This window comes from Phalacrocorax carbo, chromosome Z (genome assembly GCF_963921805.1).
Source record: "Phalacrocorax carbo chromosome Z, bPhaCar2.1, whole genome shotgun sequence".
Lineage (NCBI taxonomy): Eukaryota > Metazoa > Chordata > Aves > Suliformes > Phalacrocoracidae > Phalacrocorax > Phalacrocorax carbo.
In genome coordinates this window covers 689,540-711,112 of record NC_087548.1, presented here as the reverse complement: position 1 = coordinate 711,112, position 21,573 = coordinate 689,540, and the positions used below count along the sequence as shown (strand labels likewise).

The window sequence follows — 21,573 nt, the reverse complement described above, 5'->3', positions numbered from 1 at the left end:
GTAGTAGACTTTGCATGCCAGTGACAGTCTGCTGGGTTGGTCAGCACTCTTAAAGAATATTAAATAGAAATTACCCTTCTGCATTCAGGCAATGACTTGGGAAAGACTACGTGTGAGGCTCTTCCATTTATTTCAGCCGACTTACAGTTTAGTGGTAGTTCTTCTGGCCGTGCTGCTGCTAGAGCACGGTCTACTTGGAACATTAATGAGCTAAAAAGCTGCAGTGCTTCTTCCTCTGAGATGATCAGAATGAAACAAGACAAAGTTGTTGCAAAATGTTGAAGGCTTAGTGATTAATGTTAATTTCTTGCACTCCTTACTGCCTTGCTTCTTTGGCAACCTACCTATTGTGCTGTGACTTTTTTCTGATTTAGGCATCTTCCTATCCCTTGGTGATTACTTGTTACACGGGAGGAACTTGTACTTTTCCTCTAGCGCAGGTTTCTCCAGCCTGCTCATTCTGTCATTCCCTATGGCATCATTCGGAGTTCACCAGCTTGACTAGGTATCGAAGTTTTGTGTTGTGTTTTGGTTTTTTCCCTCACTATGAAAATGCTTAGGAATAAAGAATAAATACCTCTGAATGATACCTGCTTGTTGTGGCTTAACCCCAGCTGGCACCTGAGCACCGCAAAGCCCATTGGCCACTCCTCCCCGGTGGGATGGGCGAGAGAATTGGAAGAGTAGAAGTGGAAAAAAAAAGCTTGTGGGTTGAGATAAGAACAGTTTAATAATCGAAATAAAATAGTAATAATAATAATAATAAAATATCCAGAGCAAGTGATGTGTGATGCAGTTGTTCACCACCTGCCGACTGATGCCCAGCTGCTTCCTGGGCAGCAGCCCCCGGCCAGCTTTCCCCCAGTTCATATGCTGAGCATGACATCATATAGTATGGAATATCCCCTCGGCCAGTTGGGGCCCCAAGTCCCCTGGCTGTGCCCCCTCCCAGCTCCTCGTGCACCCCCAGCCTTCTCAGTCGGTAGAGCGTGAGAAGCTGAACAGTCCTTGACTAGTGTAAGCACTGCTCAGCAACAACTGAAACCTTCAGTGTGTTATCAATGTTATTCTCATACTAAATCCAAAACACAGCACTGTATCGGCTACTAGGAAGGAAATTATCTCTCTCCCAGCTGAAACCAGGACACTTCTTCATAGAGCTGTTATTTGGCAGTCTGTCTCCCCAGGCCAGTGATGTTCACATTTCCCCTGGTAGCGAAGCCTCCCTTGATGAACGGGCTAAGATTTGTGCTGCACAAGGTACCGACTTTTCCCTGCCTAGGGCTGGGACGGTTTCCCATTATCTGCGCAGCCTGTGTTGGAAAGCAAGCCCAGATCCAGCAGATATTAGGTAGTTCTGGATGCCAGGCTGATTCCTTGGGTTAGGAATTACTGCTGTGGACCTGCAAACCATCACCGGAGAAGACAGCTCTGCTGTAGCTGCTGCCTCTTCCTTCCTCCTAGTTCCCTGATGCAAAATGGGATTAAGGGCTGCAGACTTGAATGAGTGAAGCTCACCTATTCACAAAACACCTATTTTGTATTCAGCAAACCTTTCAAACCATTTTCTTCCCCTTCTTTTTGCAGTAAGAATGTGTATTCTACAGCTGCCTACCAAGAAGCAGAAGGATAAAGCTATGGCAGCGTAGGGTCAAATTGAACTGATTCATCTGACTTGACCCCTTCCCTTCCATCAGATGTGGTGACCAAGAGCAGCAAACCTAGTCAGGTCAGTGAATTGAACTGGCAGAAGACTAATCTCTCTTGTTGGGTTATTTTTCTGTCAAATCGACCTGCTGACCTGACTCGCTCTGTGTCTGCATGAGGGTGGGTCAGACGCAAGGAAGGTATTGAGAGTGCATGGTGGCGGAGGGGACAGGCACTCTTTAGGAGTAGCTGCAGTTAGGCTTAATCCAATGTAATACAGTTTGGCCACTCACAGTCCACTGTGTCCAAGTCTTTTCTTCTGTTCTTGATGTGTTAAAGCTTCCTTTTGTTTGTAAATTGTTGATATCTTTGTAGGTTAGCTTAAGGGTCTGAAAGTCTATTTGACCTCTTAAGAAAATGATACTGTGCTGAAGTTGCTTTCATTTTAGAAAATTTTTCGTCACCAGTCCCTCAGTATTGCTTTTGCAAATTCATCTATGGGACTCTTGTGATTGAACACACAGGGTAAAATGCTGCGTCTTCTCTTGTTCTCAGTGTTCAAAGTTAATTTGTCTTCGGAAATGTTGCCTGCGAAACACAACTTCAATTAAATGTCTTCATGATGCTTTGTGGGGGTTTTATGAAGAGGCCAAAAGTTTGACAAATGTTCAGATTCTTTCCTTGACTGAACTTTCTTGGTGATTGCTTGTGAGTTGTACATGTTGTTTATTGGAGATCTTGCATGCAGAGAGAATGTGTTTTTTAAGCGAGTGCTCGGCACTCACTGACGTCCTCTGCGGAGCTGGGGAGAGGAGAGCCCAGAAGACTTTGTAAACAGACTTTCCCTTGGTGCAACTCGTGTGTGCTGGACTGGTTCTCCTTGCTAAATCCTCTGTCTGAATTGGTGAGAATGCTGTTGCTTTGGAGATGATTTTTGGTCTCTGGGTGGTATTCAGCTGGGAACGGGAAGTTACCTGCATTCTATTTTGGGAAGTTTGGATTTTTTCCTTTTTGCACCAAACTTTCAGCTTGCCAAATAAATCTCAGCACAGCCACCCTCATTCTTATTTTGTGTTTGGTGATTTAACCCAGCCTATCTAAAGTCTTAAACAAAATGGCCTACCCTGGTGTTGCACACTAGCGCTGCCTGGGCATTGTTTTAGGAATTTTTCTTCTTTGAAGGCCTTTGTGATGGCATCTCTGAACATGCTACAGCTGTGTTCCTTTGCTTATTGATGGCTTCGGTTCTAATGTAGGGCCATGGCAGTGTGTTTTTGTGGGAAACTTGTGCGTTTCCCAGGTTTTGGGGTTCCTTTGGGCAACAACTTGAAGCTGCATTTAGTTAGGTTTGAACAAGTGTGGTGGTGGGGGAGAAAAGAAGAGAAAAAGGAGTGATGGTTTTGCTTGGTTTGCCACACAGCACTGCTGGTGCTTGCCAACTTCTCGACTTTTTTTTGCTGAACAATTCAGCACTTTTCTTAGTGTCATAAGTTCCTTACCAGCAGTTGCATTTGCTGGAGGTGTTACCTGGTCTTCTGGGCAGATTTTGCTACATTCAATATAAGCAACTGCAATATGAAGTTGTGCGTAGGCCAAATAACGTTACATAAAATGCCTAAGGCTATGTGTTGTTTTGAAACTGCCAACATACACAGAAGTGGTAGCCTGTTAAAGCAGGCAATTCTGCGTGCGGTTGGATTTTGGTATTTGCAGCAGCTCCTAGCTGTTGTTTTCCCTTTGCTTTGTGCAGCCACAGTAATAATTTAGAAGCAAAATTGGACTTTCTGTAGATCGTCTTTGTTATTTCTGAAAGGGAACATAACTTCATTTAAAGCTGTGTGGAGGAAACAGACTCTGTTCTTCAGACTTCTCCTGTTAATTTGTATTATCCCAAGAGCTTTGTGCCACTGTACTTCATTCACTGTAATATTTATTTGTTGTCTTAGAAAAAAAAACCCAACCCATCCTTGATTCTCAATGTTCTTGACTGAGCTCTCTAAAAGTAAAAGACCTCATGGTGTTTGAAGGTCACCCTCGCAAACAGCTCTGTGTTAGCTCCCCATGCAGCTTCACTGGGGAGTTTCTGCTCTTCTAGGGAGGGATGCCTTATGCTTTAGGACGAGGCTCAAGATGCATCTAAAACGCTTATATCTGAAATGGTGAGCTAAGGTGTTAATAGTTATGAAAATGGCTTATATTTGTAATCACAAGCTGATGAGTTAGGTACAGCTAAGGAAACTAATATGAAACGCTGCATCTTGAAAACTTTATACTGGTGGTGTAATTTTTGGACTGCAAGCAGTTGTGGTGAAGAAATTATTGCTTCTACCTGCCTGTTACTGACCCTGTATCACATTGCTAATGCCACAGGAGACGAGGTAGAAGCTGTTTAGTTGCCTTGTAACTTGGCTAAGGAATGTTGAATTGCTGTGCCCTCTGCTCCCTTCTTGTTCTGCTTCTTCCAAGAACACACATCTGTGCTTCTCTGGGCTGAGGTCCTGCCCTGAGACGATGAATGACTGACCTTATTGCACATCTTCTGCCATACATGGATTCTGAATGTGGCTTTTGTTCAGTGCCTTGAGCCACATTTTGTGTCCAGAATGCCTGGCAGAACACAAAGTCCATCCTTTGTTTTGGATAACGAGTGTTGAATATTTTAATGAGTGTTTCTTAGTCTAGTCAGTGTCAAGTACCATTCTGGGAACAAGTGGCTGAGCTAACCTCTGAGCTTTGTCCAGCAAGAATCCATTTATTTATAGGATTTTACAAATTCCGAAGGAGTTCCTATGAGCAATTAATAGAATTAAAAAAAACAAAAAACAAAACAAAACCAAAGCCCCAAAACAAATCAGACAACACACCAAACCCCCAAGCCTTCCACCCTCTGCGTGCAGAAATTATTTATATAAAACAAACAAAATAATTTCTCGGTATCACTGTATTTTTTTCCTTTTTTTATATATGGATCTTCTTTTACAATGTGAAAAAGATGAGCATATTTCATTAAAGGGTTAAAATAAAAAAGCTGTGGGTATTAAGCATTTCCATGGCACAAACACAGCGAGCAGTGCATTCTGGCTGCCTCTGGACTGAGGGCATTGCTCACCACTCTGCACACTGAAAATAAGATGTGGATTTAAATGCTGCTAACCCATGTTAAAGATCATATGGACAAACGAATGCTGACACAGCTCTGCAGCTGGATAAATTAATTTAAAAAAAAACCACAGTAAGCCATTTGTTAACTGTTTAATAAGTATTTTTCTTCCAAGCAGAAGTAATGTATTTTGTATGCAATCCCATTGATTTGCTAGTGATGAACTTGCTGTAATGAATATTTTGACTCTGTATATTAATTCAGTTGTGCCTTTGGCATTTTTGAGCTGTAATTGTGTCTCCTTTAATTAAAAGACAGTAACAACTTTTCTTCCTGAAAAGCATCTTAAATTCAGGTGTGCATAGGAGATAACTTCTGTCGTTGAATTACTTTAAATTTAGTCTCCTGCATTAGTCATGATCTTGTTAATGTATTTTAACTACAGCTATTATTCCACACTACCATAACTTTTCTCTGCATCTTTGGCTGCTCATATTGTACCCTTGTATGTCAGCGGGTGCACCGGAGAAGGAAACATCCAACTTCCATTGTAGGATTTGCTGTCCTTCCAGCCAGGAGGGTCTGTGCTTCTCACTGCCTAACTTCCCTAAATCTAATCGGTCTAAGCCCTAACTAGACACTGCACAATTTTCTCATTCTTTTATGGGACACCATAGTTCTCAAGTGTAAGAGCTTGCTAGCCCTAGAGTGTGCATTTAAAGGACAAACGCTCTTTGCGAATGAAAAACATAAAATATTTGTCAAAGGGCTGCTGTGTTTTTAAAGCTAGTAGGAAAGAAAGGGAGGGAGAAAGAGCTGGAACATAGAGTGCAAATGTGTTGGGAATGGCAAGAACACAACGGGGATACAAAAGCCTGAGCAACAGGGGTCTGCGGTGGGAGTGGATCCCTCTTCTATCAGCTGGGCTCAGGCGCTGTTTTGAGTGGCTGCTTTTGCCTCCCCTAATCCAGGCAGAGGCTGTGATGGGAGTGGTTTGTCCCCCCAAACTAGAAGTCCTTGGGATGGTTCGGTTTGCCTTTGGGGAAGAGAGGTACTGCTGGAGGATGTAACTTGACTTTTTTTTCTTCTTACAAAAGAAACTTTATCAAGATGGAGAAGAGGCCAAAGGGGTGAACTGCTGGGCTGACTGACAGCAATACTCATTGAAATGTTAGTACGTTTGAAAGAGTTTCTTCGCTGGGGAAGACTGGAAGCTCGTACAGCAATGTTGATTATTAACTTCAGCTGAGAACTGGAAGATATAATTTCATTTCTGGTTGGGTAATAGGATGATTCATGCAAGAAAACAGATTTTGTCACAAAATGGGGTCTTTCTCTGAAAACTGATGTTCCTGGTTTCTGCTCTGAGCTGAAGCCTACCTTGAGCTATTACAAATGTTAAAAAAAGTAACAGCTAACAAATGGGCGAAAAGTACAGGCTGAATTCCCGTTGGATATCAGGCCATTAGCATCTCTGAGGGTCTGGGGCCCGTCTTTGGCCTCTGGCTCCGTACCTCTGTGTTTCACACCGGCTGCTGGCTCGCCCCCCAGCAGGCCGATGAGCCGCGCGCCTCTCCTGCATCTCGCTGCATCACCGGGGAACCGAGGCGCCACGTGGGAAAGTGACCCGCCAGGATGCGCGGGGGATCGTGTGGGGGCTGCAGCGCTGCTCTCCTGAGTCTGTCGGGCACTTGCCTCTCCTGGGGACAGATAGGCGTGATCAGTGATCAAACCCGGCTGAGGGGCTCCGTGGCTTGCGCTGTCGCTGTGCAGCACCTCCTGGCCCTTCAGCAGGCGTTGCGGAGAGCAGACACGTCTGTCTGTCCACCTTCCTCTCTGCCTGCGTGTATTTAGTAGGAATTAGGAGTTAATGCTGCTGCGTGCAATCTCGAAGCGATCTGTTGTAGCACCTCGTGGTGTCGGACGCTGCGGGCTGTGCCGCAGACCCTCTGTGGCCGTTGCTGCCGGATGCAGCCGGTGGAGGGGACTGAGCCCCGCAGCAGTGCTGCAGGGGGTCCTGCAGACCACGAGGCCCAGCCCCGGCTCTGAGCCGGGCAATGCCAGAGCAGGCTGCGTGGGGCTGTCTCCAGTCCAGTGTCGCCGCTCTCCGGTGGCGAAGGCTCCACGGCCTCTGGGCCTTGGCCCAGTCCTTAACCCCCCTGCTGATGTGATGTGGAAAACGTGTCCTTTTATTCAGCTGGGATGCCCCTTGTTCCAACTCGTGGTGGTTACTGTTTGGCCTTCTGCTGCAGGCTGCCTTGTCCCTGTGGAGGGCTGTCAGGTGGGCGCAGTTATGGCCCCTTTGCCTTCTCCAGGGTGAACAAACGCACCTTCCTCAGCCTCTCCCACTGCTTTTACCTCTGGCACCCTTTGCCCATCAGGGCAACCTCTGACATGAGTAAGAACAGGTTGGTTTTTTTTCCCCCCCACGGTAACGCAAGCGCTGGCTCCCATCAGACATTCAGTGGGCCATGGAGGTAGGTGACATGGTTTCTGGTCTCCCAAAGTAATTGTAACATAACCAGCTCTTCCTTCTGGCAAACGCTTAATCTCTGCTGGTATCGTTGTGTCGTGCAGCCTGTCACAGACCTGTATGTGGATGCCTGGGACCAGCCGTCGCTGGCTGCACCCCTTCCCACACTGAGGAACCCAAGACGTGCTTTATACAGACATGGACTGCCTTCGTTAGCAGTCTTTACTCTCTTGCGTCGCCCAGGCAATGCACTTCCAGACTGTTTTCTAGACAGATGTTCTGGTTGCTCTGACCCACCCACCCAGCTAAGGCTCTGGATCTCATACAGTGTGTGCAATTCCTGTTTGCAGTGTAGATGGCATGTGATCGCAGGTGCCTTCCCAATCTCCTGTATTGCAAAACAGACCTCTTCTTTGCAGAATCCTTAGTCTTGTTATAGTTGTTGTACTGTTTTATTTTATGAATGTTTTATTTGACTATGTTAATCATGGGGCTTCTGCAGACTTTCTTCTTTCTCTGCCCTAGAAAACTAGTTATTTCCATTCCATTTTGGTAAAAGATACAGTAATTAATATAATTTTCAGGCAACACACACACGTGTGTGTGTGTATATATAAAAATACAGATGTTTTGCATTCACCTGATTTAGTATGTTTTCATTTAGCCAGGTAAATCTGAAGAATATCTGATGTACTCCAGTCAGAAGAAATTGATGAAGCTCTCCAAAATGCATTAATCCAGTTCCAAATCAAATTCTGGGATTACAGCCTGTATTTCATCCTTTTTACTTTTACAGGTTATCAGTTTTGCCATGAACCAAGTTTCAAACAAGGTCTTTTTTGTAGTAAATTAATACACTGAGTACTGAAATTGTAGAATAAGGTTAAGTGCTAGGAATGCTCGCTAATCTTACTAAAATCACTTTCAGATACCTGTTTTGCATTTGGTAGCACTGCATATTGCTTTTTAACATCTTTCCTTATTTTTCCTCCACAGCACAAACCAGGATGAATAGGAATACCTCATGTTACAGCTAACGATTTACCATATTGTCAGTTAAGCAGTAATTGTCTGTGGTACCATTCTCTTAGTATGCTCAAAGTTACCACTGCTGAATGTGTTGGGATGAATTACAGTAAAGGTAATAACCCAGCATTAATACTTAATGATTGGAAGGAGTAATAATTGACATTACAATCATACTTGATCTCTGGTTTGAACAGAAGAGAAAAATAAAAATATTTTTTAAAAAATTTGGAAATTTCTTTACGTTTCACTTTTTTCCAAATTTTGTTCGGTTTTCAAGCTTTTTCCTTCCTCTTGATGCAAAGTGTGCATGGAATCAGTCAAGCTCATGTATTTTGTCTGTCGTATTTTGCTTGTGTATCTCTACAAAATCTTTTGAAGAGTTTTAATTTATGCATTCAGTGAACCAAGATAAAGTGTGTCTTACCCTCTGCTAAAGCAGCGTTTGATTTTCAGAACAACAGATCCTGGAAGTGACTAATACCTATTCGCATTCTTAAAACATGCCTGATACAATATCTTCTGAGACTGAAGTACTGCAGTAAGTAGCTCTCCTTTTAGAGGTATTTAAGATATTAAGAGTCTCACTGGCATTTTCTTGTCACTTAGTATAGTTTTCCTGCTGTCAAGGTTTATCCAGCAAAGCCTATTTAAGAAATTCCTTGTTGTGTTCCTCACCCGTCCTCCAGGTCGTTCCCCAGGTGAAACAGCCAGTGCGGCAGCTTTGGTCTGTGGGTGCGTGCTGTGGAACAGACCACTGAAGTTATCTGGGTTAGAAATAAGCCCCAATCACAGTTTATTGTTGGATTACGTTTTTATTGAATGTGTTTTCTGTCATTAAACAGTGCAGCTGCAATAAAGCTGACTGTTTACAGTCTAAAATCATTAAATGTCTAACAAGAATATAGATTGTGGTTACATAAACATGCTTGTGTAATCTGTTGGCAACTAATTGGGCTACTGGGGTGAATACAACTAAACCTCCCCCTTTTGACATGGGATTGTCTTTTGTATGCTTTGTATGCATAATCAGAATTTCAGAAATGGTGAAAAGTTTAGTAGGTATTTGAGATGTACAGGTCTTTAGAAAAACAAACAAACAAAAAAAGAGAAAAAACCCTAAGCTGATGACCAGCACCATACTTGGGGATGTACATTTTCTATGCACAAAACTGTAAGATACCATGGTTTTAGTTATCTACAGCGACTTCCTAGGCTTTTCACTAGGGAAGTGTGAATATTAATCTGTGGCATAATAATCAACAATGACTTATTAATCATAGCTGTCAACGTCCTCAGAGTTTAAAGAAAGAAGATAACAGAATTTTCACAAAACTTGCTTTAAAGAAATGATGTCTAGAATAGCCTGTGTGCATAGGAGGCAGTTGCTTCTCTGAAACACCTTGATGTTTGGTCTATCAGAATATGTGTATGAAAACATCGTCTTTTACAGAACGGAAGCATCTCCTCCTCGGAGAGGGGTGGGTGGGGAATCCTGATGCTTACCTCTTGACTGGTTTGCAGCAAACGGCTGGGTCCTCGCTCACAGTGTGCAGTAACAGCCCGTCGCTTGTGCAATGCTGGGAAAATTGTTACGCAAGGCTTACTTTCAAGCTGTCATATGAAATGACGGAACCTTTAGAGTTGGATTTTGAAGCGTGTGAAATGGCAGGGATAAAATGCAGGTTGATAAGGAGCACAACATGAGTTAAAAGGGCATTGTTCTCTTATGACGTTTGGCTTTTCCTGTTGAATAGTCCACTCTTAAGGGCTTTTAAAATTTACTGGTGACCCTTGCAGAGGCTCTTAAGGAGGATACTTGAAATACATTAATTTGAGCTTTAGTCTGACTTTTCATAAAATATATGGCTCTCCAGTACTGGTGACTACTCACAAATGGCTTTCTGAGGAAATGCTCTCATACCGTGGTCTAAGGGACGGCATTTAATCCCTTTCTGCCAGGAAGCACACGCTGCTCGCCAGCCGGTACGCCACACCACATCTGCCTGCCACTTCGAGTTCCCCTGCATCCAAAGGTTGCTTGGCGTGAGCCCACGTGCGATGCAGATGCCCAGGCCTGCGCCACGTCACGCGTGCAGCTGAGGACAGGGCTCCTCTGTTAGGCCGGCGGTGTTAATCGCAGGCTGGGATGAGCAGCTGAAATGAGGGCACGGGTGCTGGTTGCTCAGCACCGAGCGGGTGCAGATACCTGCTCCCCTCTTCCGTGCGTCTCGCCTCACTTGTGCGTGCACCTCCGCTCACTGGGCTTCCAGGGGTAGTTCAGTCTACTTCAGCAGGCTGGGTCTTGAGCTGTAGGTAGAGCTCAAGTTCTGGTCAAAGCTCTTCGGCTCCTGCGAGGATTTCAGAATATCATTAATCAAACTAATATTGCTGCTGAATCTGGGGGTGTGTGTGTGCGTGCATCGGTTTTATTGCCTTTACAGAAATGTGGGCGAGTTCAGGTTTTATTCCACTGAACATCTTCCTCCTTTTTGCAAAAAGGAGCAAGTGATATCAGAAAGTGGATTTATTTCCTCTGTGAGGGAAGAGCGTCTTTTAGAGATACACTTCTCATACTGTTGTTCCACTGTGAAGAACTGTAAAAAGCCTTTTCTTATGAGCTGTTAAAATACAGGATCATGATCTTCAGACCCAGTGAATGTTTAAAAAACAAGCCAATCAGACCAAAACAACCCAACCCAAAACCCTACAAACCAAACCAAAACCCACCTCTAAGTGTCTAACAAAATTGTAACACATTTCATAAACATGTCAGTGATCTTATTTTGACTGGTAAAATAACATTCCCAGTTCTGTCATGTTTGCCTTGCAAACAGAGTGCACAAGACTTAAGTCTGGTCAAATGCCAAGAATAATTAAAATTTTGGTCATGGAAAACAAGATACTCATCTGTAAACATAGAAGTGTGTTTAATTTTTTGAGTTTTTGTGTATATAATGATTTATTCCTATATGCATAGGAAACTCCCACCCCCTACAGCTGACTGTGGTCGTGTACACCCTTGGTTGCAAGCAGCAGCTGTTGCCCGTGTGTACGCTAACGCATTCAAGGCTGTGCCATTGCGCTGGGGCCCACGGGCACCGACGGGTCAGTGTGTGCTGTCCAAGTCCCCTCTGGCCACATGCAGGCTGTGTTGGGCTCAGGCCCCATCCTGTGCTGCCTCCCGGACTGTGCTCAGGCGTTGTTTGGGAGCGTGCTAATTGCCTGAGCCAGAGCTGAGCCAGGGACGGCTGCCGCAGGGTGATGGGGCGGGCAGCAGAGCCCTGCTGCGTGGGGACACTTTCTGGTGCTGCCCAGTCTGCAGGGGCAGACACGGGCATGGTAACCTGAACACTTACCCCCGGTTGTTGGATGGTTAGTGGATGGAGGTGCGTGAGCCCTAACCTGGAATCAGGAAGTAAAACAACAAAATTGAAATCACACTTGTTCTAGTTAATCTTAGGACCTGATGGCTTGTGATCCTGCAGCGCGACGCAGGGCATCCCCCCGCCTCTGCCCCGTACCAGCACGAGGAGTACTACCTCAGTGAGCAGAGGGTTCGTAACGCTCGCTCTGCCTGGCCTTATTTAAAGTAGTCTAAAGGCGTGCCAGGGGTTCCTCTTGCGGTACATCCGAGACAGTCACTCCAATGTATAATAGCTAATCACAAAAGAATTGTGCTAAGATTATTTTTCCCCCCCTCAGACATAAATGCAGGGACATTTGAACAGACCTTATTCTTACTGTGAGGTTTTCCATGGTTGGTTTGCAGTAAATACATCTTGCAACGTTTGCCAATCTGGTGGACTTCAGTGTGGTTTTGATTCTCAGAACAGTAGCAGTAGTAGTGATGTGATGATATTTGAATATTCAAATTAAGTTTAAACACTACTATTAAGTGTTACTAGGAGGTATGTTGGACCTGGTGCTGTTCTGGGCGATGCTGACGGCTTCTGCAAACCACGAGGCGTAACGAAGCATAGCTGCAGCTGACCGGGTTAGCATCCCTAGCAGTAGCAAGAGCTGTCTGTTTCCAGAACAGCTTTCAACTGCACACAGATTTAGCTGCCCTTTGTCCAGCAGGCCAGCATATCTCTGCTTAGAGCCTTGCACATGCCATTGCCTACAAATAAAACTTGAGCGTAATGTTTTCCTACCTGCCTGATTCCTAACCACAATTGTTTTGAAGCCCTTTTTTTCTTGGAATTCTGTTTTTATCTGTTTGCAAGTCATCTCTAACTTGCAATTTGTAGTAGTAGTATTGTTGAATTTGGAAAGCACTGCCTTCCCTTTTGTGCCCCAGTCTAAATTTCTGTTTGTCAGCAGACTTTGAGATGGAGGTGATACAAACTGGAAGGAAACGTTGACACACCAAAGGGTTGTGCTGCCATTCAGAGGGACCTGGACCAGCTGGAGAAACAGTCTAGCAGGAATCTTGTGAAGTTCAGCAAAGGGAGATGCGTGTCCTGCACCTGGGCAGGAACAGCCCCATGCCGCAGGAGAGGACGGGCCCGACAGGCTTGGAAGGTCCTTAGGGTCCTGGTGGGCAGCACGATGAGCAGGAGCAGTGGAGCGCCCCTGCAGCAAAGGCCAACGGCCTCCTGGCCTGCACGAGGCAGAGCGTTGCCCACAGCGGTGGCACCGTCTCCATCGTTGGAGAGGTGCAGAGCTGGCCGGGCACGGGCCGGGCCGGTCTGCTCTAGCTGCCCCGGCTTTGAGCAGCAGGGTTGGACTAGGTCATCTGCAGGGGGTGATCCAGCCTGATCCCTTCTGTGGTTCTGTTGAGGTTGTAGGTACTGCTCACTCACGGAGGCTTTCTGATAAATCGGTGGATTTTTATGAGAACGGTAGTCTAAAATAGAGTGACACCTGGACTTGTGTTGTATTTTGCGTAGGGAAAATTAAAGGGGTTGTATGAAGTGTAATTTGTAATTTTTCCCTTTAAAAAACGTTGGAATTTTAGCGACCTGGTAGATTTCATATCAGAAAACACCTCTTCAATATGGTTAGTGCTTAAAAAAAAAATATTTAACTGTATCAGAGGGTGGCTTAGTGAAAGGTAAAAACCTAATTGTCATGCTAGAAAAGGTGCTTTGAAAACAAGTCTCTTGCATCAGTGACTTTTTACTGCAGGCTCTTAATTGGGAATTTAGACCATTCTTCATTATTGGGCAAAATTGTTAGACATTCACTGGGGAATTGGTTTTTTTTGTGTTTCTCTTTTGACTAATAAATTCTGAAGTACTACTCTCTTCTGTGTGCTGGAAAGTAATAGATCTGTCCGGACATTGACCCGGGGATAATGAATATCTGAAATTAAACCAGCTGGCCCTGTTTCACTCTCTGGTTGGCAGAGCTTTTACGAGTGTCAGGGCCAGTGGAATGTAATCATCCTACATGCAGAAACATCATTCCTTTATTCCAACGAGGTTCATACTTGAAGGGCTATTTTTGCATGCCAGAAAGTTAGATATTTGTTTAAATAAAAGGTCAAAGTTCTAATGAATCAACTGAGTTTCTGTATCCCTTAAGGAAAAAAAAAAGTTACTGTCAGGTTTTCCTTTATGAATTTTCTGTTTAAACATGCAGTAACTTTTAAGTTTGGATGCAGAAGATCTTGGTGCTGATCTCTGGTGCAAGATCAGGGCTGGGCACTTTGAGTTTCGTGTTTTGGCGTTTTTTTGTTTGGGTTTGTTTCTTTTTTTTCCCCTTCCTTTTTTCCCTTTAAAACTAAGTCCATATAGGAGAGTCACTTTCAGGTCACAGACTTCTGCAAATGCACCAGTGACTCCTAGTCAAAGCTCTGTTGGTATTTTTAATAGCAACGTGTAGCAAATGCTTTTCCTGTTTCTTTCCCTACCGCCAAAGATTAAATACCTCTCTTGGCTTGTCCAGAGAAAAGCAGATTGAGGTTTCCTTCAGAGAGAATTTCCCGTACCATAAATTTGTGATGTGTAGAGATGATTCAGCAAACATACCCTCCTTTCTCATAGTATGCTGGGTTTTTTTTCTTTCCTTTGAGATACTTGCCACAAAATGGTGCTAAATTAAGCAGATATGAGTGATGGTTTTGCTTTTTACGGCAAGCTTGTTGCTATTGCAAGCTTCTCAGGGGTAGTCCTTCGTGTAGTATGAATGACAGGAGTAGGTATTTAGACCAGAGTCCGCCCATTTAGATGGAAGAGCCAAGAAGATGGAAATCCAAGTAACCACCGAGTCTGAGCCCAGAACGGGAGCAAGCAAAGGGAAACCAGTGAAACCAGTGAGCAGCCCTTTGGTATGGGTCATGTCTCTTCCCCAGCCACCGCTCTGAGTGCTCGAGAGCTCGGAGCCGGCCAAGGGAGCGAGTCTGATGAAACTAACCTGGCTTATTGCGATTGTCATGGTCTCTGCTGTCAGCTGGAGGGGGGAGATGGTAACCCCTGGCAGCGTTAAAAACTGGGAAGAAAGCTGCTGGATAAGAATTTTCTTATTGTCACAGCTGGATCTAGAAGACGTCTGTGCACAGCCTGCATGAGACTACAGGAGAGTTTAGTGAATTGGGTTGTGCAGAAGATGTGTTGGTTAGATGAATTCCTTTAGTGAGAGATATAAACAGGTCTAAATGTTAAATAAGGAGAATTAAGTGAGGTACAGCAAGTCCATTAAAGTTCTTTTGCGTTCTCTTAGGTATTTCTAAATACCTGGTTCAATATGCTTGCTAAAATCGCTCAAGTATACCTAGCTGCATGGTGTTCAACTGCTTTTTATAAAAATAGATTGCAATTCACCTGGAACACTTTTCTTTTTTGAAATATGCAGTAAAAATACCTTGTAAGCTGATATTCATGAGGTCAGGGCTGTGATTTGAGTCTGTTTCTTAATAGTGTGCTTTCAACGTTGGACTGGGAGCTTTGAGGCCGGGTTCCTAACCCTGTCGCTGGGTACCTTTGATCTCCATACACCACTCGTGTGTTTTTAACTTCCTCACTTCAGTTTGATGTGCTGTTCGTTGTGCATGTGCAAGAGCAGCATCGTGGTACTGTCCCTCTAAGGCAAACTCTTGCTTTTCTGGAATTTTGCCTGGTGTTTTTTCCCCCCCATCTGTGTCAGTCTAGCCAAAGAAAACCTGAATACGGTGCCTCTTCCTAGAGGTCCCAGTCCTGGAGGTAGGACTTGAATCATTATTGGAAAACATATAATATTTTTCTGTTGTATGAGATTTGAGTCTCACAGTTGTCCAAACTATCTGTTCTTTTAATGCATACTGGTGTTTGTTTAATCTGTTGATGTGATGGTTCTGGTGTGCCTTGGTAAGATATTCAGTAAAACACAATTCTATGCATTTTGTAGCATTGTGGGATAATCGGAGCCTTTTAAGCGCAGCCTGTGGCTATGCTTGAGAAACGCTGCTTCATACAACCGTCCCATGAACTTAAACCCCTCATCTTTTCTGGCAGCCCTTCAGGCTCCCCTGCAGAAAGCGTGTGCTTCCGAAGCTGCTGCCACCTCCTCTAGCTCCAGCACTAGAGCCTATGGGTTCACGCTTGTCTGAGTGCTAAAAAGAGCTGCCCTCCCCCCCCTCCCCTTTCACGCGACGGTGCCCCGAGCTGAGAAGTCAGGCTTTGCTCAGCAGCAGAGTTGTGGTTTCCTCAGAACTTGGGTCTGCGTTGGCTTTTGCCACCGTGCTGGGTGGGAAGCCGTTGCCTCAGCCTGGAGACGTGCTGTGGGGCACCGCGGGTGCCTGTGCTCTGTAACTGCCTGACTCTGTGTACCCAGGAGGGTCTTTCTGGTCCAAATTACATGGCATTTTTTTCCTCTAGAAGCTTCTAGGTTTAGTTGCTCTGGTTTTGAGATCTGCTTTGGACAAAATAATGTGGGTTTTTTTCCCCCTCAAACATGTCGCATCGCACAGCGAGGGTTGAGAATTCTGCAGGGAAGAGAAGGCACAATTTGTTTTAGTCTCGGACTTTGTAAGGGGAATGTCATCAATGCTTGAAAGGAAGAAGAGCTGAGCTGGATTCCCAGGTTGCTCGTGGTTAAGCTACCTGAAAGGAGATCTTAGTTTCCGTGCTTGAGCCAGATAAGTAGGTGGTTGTAACCTAGTGACCTTTACTCTAAGTTTGTTTTCCTGTGCTCAACTGCACAGAGCGGAGTGGAGATGTGGTTCATACCCTTGGTGCCTGCTTTTGTTTTCATTGCAGAACTGAGATTTTATCAAAGACTGTTTGCAAAATTGCCACTGACAAATGTCAAGATTATTAAGATATCACAAGAATTACGCTGAGGCTTATCACGTACTGCTATGGCCTTCAGAAAATCACTGTGATGCCCCCGGAGGTTGAGCTGTTCACTTTGGATGCGTCTCTTCTCCCCGTGTCTCCAGAAAGAAAGCTAACTTCTTCCTGCTCCAGCTGCCTGTGCTGTTGAGACATCATGAGGGTAGCGGTGTTGAATATGTTGGCTGACTTCCTTGCTTGGCGGGTAGGGCGTCCCGCTTCAGATCTCCCTCTTGGGTGCCCTCCCGTTGTGCGATGTTAGGTAGGTGGCTGTGTGTCAGAACACGGGGCAATCCGACTTGGTAATATTCCGTGCAGGAGGTTGATGTGGAATAGCTTCCTAGAGTACGGGCTTTTTTCACTCAGCCGTAATGTGGGTTGGTTTAATCCACCAACAAACCGAAGAGGAATCAGCACAACTCTTCTGAGTCTAGTTGTGCGTCTTCCGCATTTTCAATTGCGAAGAGATTCAGGAGATTTTCTTACTACAGAAAATGCTTTCATTCTTTTTTTTAAGTAGATGACAAATATTCTGTGTTGTTTTGAAACTGCAAATCCGACTTGATTTTTCACAGTATTGGGGAGAATGAAAGAGCAGTTTGTTTGGGTGACCGTATGTTTTTATTATGACCAGCACACCAGGGGCTCTGCCTGTGTTTTTTCACTCAGGATACCAAAAGTTCCAACAATTAAAACACTGGGTTAAAAATTTGTTGTCTTTTCCATTCTGATGAGTTTTGCAACCAAAACATTGAGTTAAAGATCTGTCCTCTTTTCTATTTTATTATGTTTTGCAAACTTGCAGGTATAATAAAAATAGAGGTGAGGGGCTCAGTGGATGAAACCGGATTCACAGAGTCCCTGCCTGCAGGTAACTTTCCAGTGTGATCTGGTTTCTCTCGTTGCAGTCAGTGGAAATTTACCTGGCTGACGCCTATCTTGGTTTGAAATCAAAAATGTCTCCACACAGAGAGAAGAAAAAAAAAAAAAAAACAACCAGACCAAAAGCAAACCCACACTCCCCTGCCGCGGTTCACCTTAAGCTTTCTTCAGGTGAAATCCTAGATTGCTGTCCTTTCACCTCGTTGCCTTGGTGATGGACACCTATTGCCTCCGTCAGCAGAACTTCCGCCGGGGCGGGCTGAGGCTCGGGCCCCTCTGAGGCGCGGCGGTGCCCCGCGGCGTGCTGCCGGGACGCGGCCTGCTGCCGATGCGGGCGTCTCGCGCCCAGGCTGCCCGCGGCGCTTGGTAAGTTCGGCTTTCGGTGCCCGCGTGAAGACCCCGGCGTGACGCCTGGGCGCGCTCCGGCTGCTTGGGCGGCTGCCTGGCTCTGGGGTCCGCGGCGCAGGTGCGACGAGGTCGGCTGGGGCTTTGTGGGACTCAGAAAACACGAAAGGAAATTTGGCCGCCTCGAGGGGTTCGGCTCGCAGATGGTTTCATATACCTTTTATAAGGTCGTTGTGGAAGAACGCGTTAAATGTTTAATCTTCCCTGGTCTGCGTGGCATCTGTTCAGATATTGGTTTGCATTGATCCAAACGTTGTGCCTTTCGCACTTGTCTGCTCATTTAAAAAAGCCGAGCTTCTAATTTTATACCCGTATCGATTGTTATTTCAGTGCTCTTCTCCTAATGCGTGCTCTAAACGTATCATGGGATTTTCTGTCCTATAGGACATCCTATAGTTGACGCCTACAGCTTTGCTGCTCTCACTGGGCTGTGGATTGCTGTGGATTTCTTCTTATGTTTACTGAGAACATACGGATGTGTATTCTAAGACTTGTTCGGGTTGGTTTTCACAGCGTGCCTGTTTTGCTGTAGCTGGTGCAGACTAAGCTGCCTCTCCTGGTGTTACAGCCTCACCGGTGGGGAAGAAGCGCACAGCTCGGGGCGCTGCATTTTGCTTGCGTTCTTCTCCTCTTGTTTCCATTACTCTTCCTTAAACTTCCCAGCTCCAGGATATTAATCCAAGGGCAGGAGGACTTTTTAATAAACTTTCTGTATGTGAATGCTTTAATAGGCGTTAGAAATTACTTTGCTTTTCAGAGCACCTGGAGAAAGTAAATGTGGCGTTCATTTAAAAATTAATTTAAAAATGTGAATCATGCACATAAAATAACATACAGAAGTCTCCTAAATCTGTAGACACACCTGTATTCTCTTCTTGATTTCTGAGGTGAACTGGGGTCTGTTCCTTGTCGGTGAAGCCTGGGGTTTGCTGCATGATTTTTCCTCTCTTGGTTCCACCTAAATCACCTATGTCTTCTAAAATGTCAGTGTGAATTATAGATGAGAAAACACAATCTGTATAAAGGTTATCCTTCAGCAAAGAAGAAAACTATGTAACCTCTGACATTTTTCAAGGAGGCAAGAATACATAAACTTCATGTTAATCATTGGACAAAGCAGAAGTATGAATGCGGTTAGCGGTGGAACCCAGCATTAATACCTAACCAAGCTCGTTATGGCACCCCTGTGGGTGAGGTAGGCTAAGCTGGTGGGGCGAGGACAGGAGGAGTATAGGCATAAATAACTTTGACAAGTGAGGCTTCATGAATGTTAGCGTTTTACTGCTTAACTGCTGACAGCCAGCCAACAACTGCCATCCTGACGAGTGTGCACAGCTCTGGATTTCTAGCAGCAACGTTGCAAAATTTTTTAGTCAAAGTACTCTGAATAATGTAGTCTTAAATTCCGAGACATGTTCTGCATTGTAGATGAAAAAACCGGTGGTGGGAGGAATGCAGTGTCGGTGTCGGTTCTCGGGCGGTGCCGGAGCTGGTGTCAGTGCTGTGGGGGAGCAGGTCCCGTCCCTGGTAGCTCGGCTGCAGCCCTTGATCGGACTAGGGAGCGGCAGCGCCTGGCATCTTAAGGAGACACTTCCAGGCTTAGTACGTGACAGGCATGGTTTTATCACGATAGAAGAATTCCTCTGTGGGGTGAGCTTAACTTCTTTTTCAGACAGTGCATTTCAAAAAGAAGGTTAGGATATATGCTTTTCAAAATGAACGGAATTCAGTGGAATACAGAAGTTGCAGAGTTACACGTCCATCTCGTCTAGTTTGCCGATTGTCGCTGGTTAATATGAGTTGTTTTGGACAGTGCAGGAATTGCACAGCAGGTGGGTACAGTTTAATCATACCACCAGACGAGTATTTCTCTCTGATATAAATTTTCAACTCTGAGCAGATCCAGGAGAGTGCCTTTTATATACCCACTTAGCAAGATTACAAAAAGTGATTTAAAGATGGATGCAGCAGATAAGTTGCTGCTATTCACCACTGTCAGCATCGTAGCGTTTGAATTGTGAGTCTGATTCTCCATGATTACTGAATATAAAATGAAGAGGAAGGAATACAAGTCAAAAGCTCCCATCCATGGTATTGGGGCAGTTGGGAAAGGAAAATGGGTCTTGCTGATTTGAAATATTCCCATATTCCCTGTTGCATTTTAGTGCAGAGGCTGTTGGAAATGGTGTGACCGTGCAACCAGTGTAGCAGCTGGTTCCTGTTGACATGGAGCAAAGCTGTGAAAACATGCAGAGTTGAATAAAGTGACCTTGGAACACCAAGTATTAACTCATTTTGGGAAGGTTAGAGTGGTCCAGTGGGGACTGCGGGCCATGAACTGCTTCTAGAGCACTCTTGTGGACTGCTGACCCTTCCTGAGAGTGTGCAGCTCAAGCAGCGAATGGCTTCTAAAAAGCTGAAGTCCTCCGGTAAGGACAGTGTTTCTGCAGGTGGCCTCAGCTTCCCTAACCTTGTCTTCCCTTTACCATACCTCTCCTGTGTGCTCTTCCTCCTGATCCCTGTGATGTTGCAAGAAGGAAAATTCAGCTGCTAGTGGAGAGATGGGGTGGGGTGTTGGGCGCGTGAGGGTAGGTGCTGGCCCCTTGGGTGCGCGGGGGTGGGGGTACCCCAAGATTGTGTCCTTGACCCTGACCACCTCGGTAGGTGGTAAGCGATTGCCTCTTTTCACTTTTTACTGACAGAGAGGGATGTTAGATAGAGTTGCCAGAAAATGGAAGTTTGTTAGCATTGGGAAAACTGCTCTGTGAGAATGCGTTACATGATTGATTACTCACAAAACTCTTTCAGTCAAGATAATTAACTGCCAATAAATTGTGCTCGACTGCATTTGTGTATATCAGGCTGTTGTCTAGACAGTTTAAGGTTGCCTTTCTGCTCAGTGGTATGTCAGTTCAGGTGGTTCCTAAAGCTGTTTATCTGTAAAGAACTCAGTATTGTCATGTGGCATCTGTTTAATTTTTAAGATACACACAGGCTAATTAAGCAAGTACCTTTAAGTCCAACAAAAAAATCATCTTGCTCTATTCAGGGACCTCTCCAGCATCCCTTTCCACCTGGTATCGGATGCTTGAGGAAGGGTATGTATTGTGGTTCAGCTGCAGTGTTGTTGGAGCAGGCCCTCGCTTCCCAGTTCTGAATGCTGGTTTGGTCAGTCTCGGGTCAGCGCACTGAGCGAGCGTAAAAGCGTGTGGGGATCCCTCACCAGGGAGCTTTGCTTCCGTGGTTTGTGTGTCTAGCTCCCTGGTCCCAGTCCCTGTTGATCTGTGCTTGTGAATGTCTCTTTCCTGATCAGCCTTGTTAACATGTTTGGCATGGTCGTGCTTGTTTCCACATTTTGCAAACTGGAACTCCAACCATATGTCCCTCCACGTATCCTTCAACCTCACTGCATGTCCTCGCTCCAATGCATAGGGTCCCACAAGAACCACAGCTCCACAACAGATCACTTCTCCTTAATCCTCCAAATTCGTTTCCTCATCCCATTCTCTACTTGTGTCTGGGGTTTTCCTGCCTTGGTCTTTGCAGGTGATGTCAGCCCGTGTGCTGGTGAGCGTATGCACAGGTCCTCATAGGTGGCACTGGACTTGGCTGTGCTGGATTACTGACTCGGGTCTTGCACTTTTCAGAGCCATGGATCACACTGTGCAGAGCATGAGCAATGAGCCCAAGGCTTACGAGAGGCGTTAGCTTTACTGGCAAGTGGTCTTGGTTTATAGTTAGCTAATTCTGGAGTGATTCTTTGGCTTTTTAATTATCATTTA

The 21,573-nt window shown here is 45.1% G+C and overlaps 1 protein-coding gene across 5 annotated transcripts in view; it reads left to right on the top strand.

Annotated features, from left to right (window-relative positions):
* NEDD4L (NEDD4 like E3 ubiquitin protein ligase) overlaps positions 1-21,573 on the top strand; it is a 198,622-nt gene that overhangs the window by 17,394 nt on the left and 159,655 nt on the right. The window contains exon 1 of one of the 5 annotated variants that reach the window (XM_064438506.1): positions 17,679-17,752. The exons of the other annotated variants lie outside the window; for them this stretch is intronic. The gene's annotated coding sequence lies outside the window, so the exon portion shown is untranslated. Of the gene's footprint in view, positions 1-17,678; positions 17,753-21,573 lie in introns of those variants that run through there. 5 annotated transcript variants of the gene reach the window in all.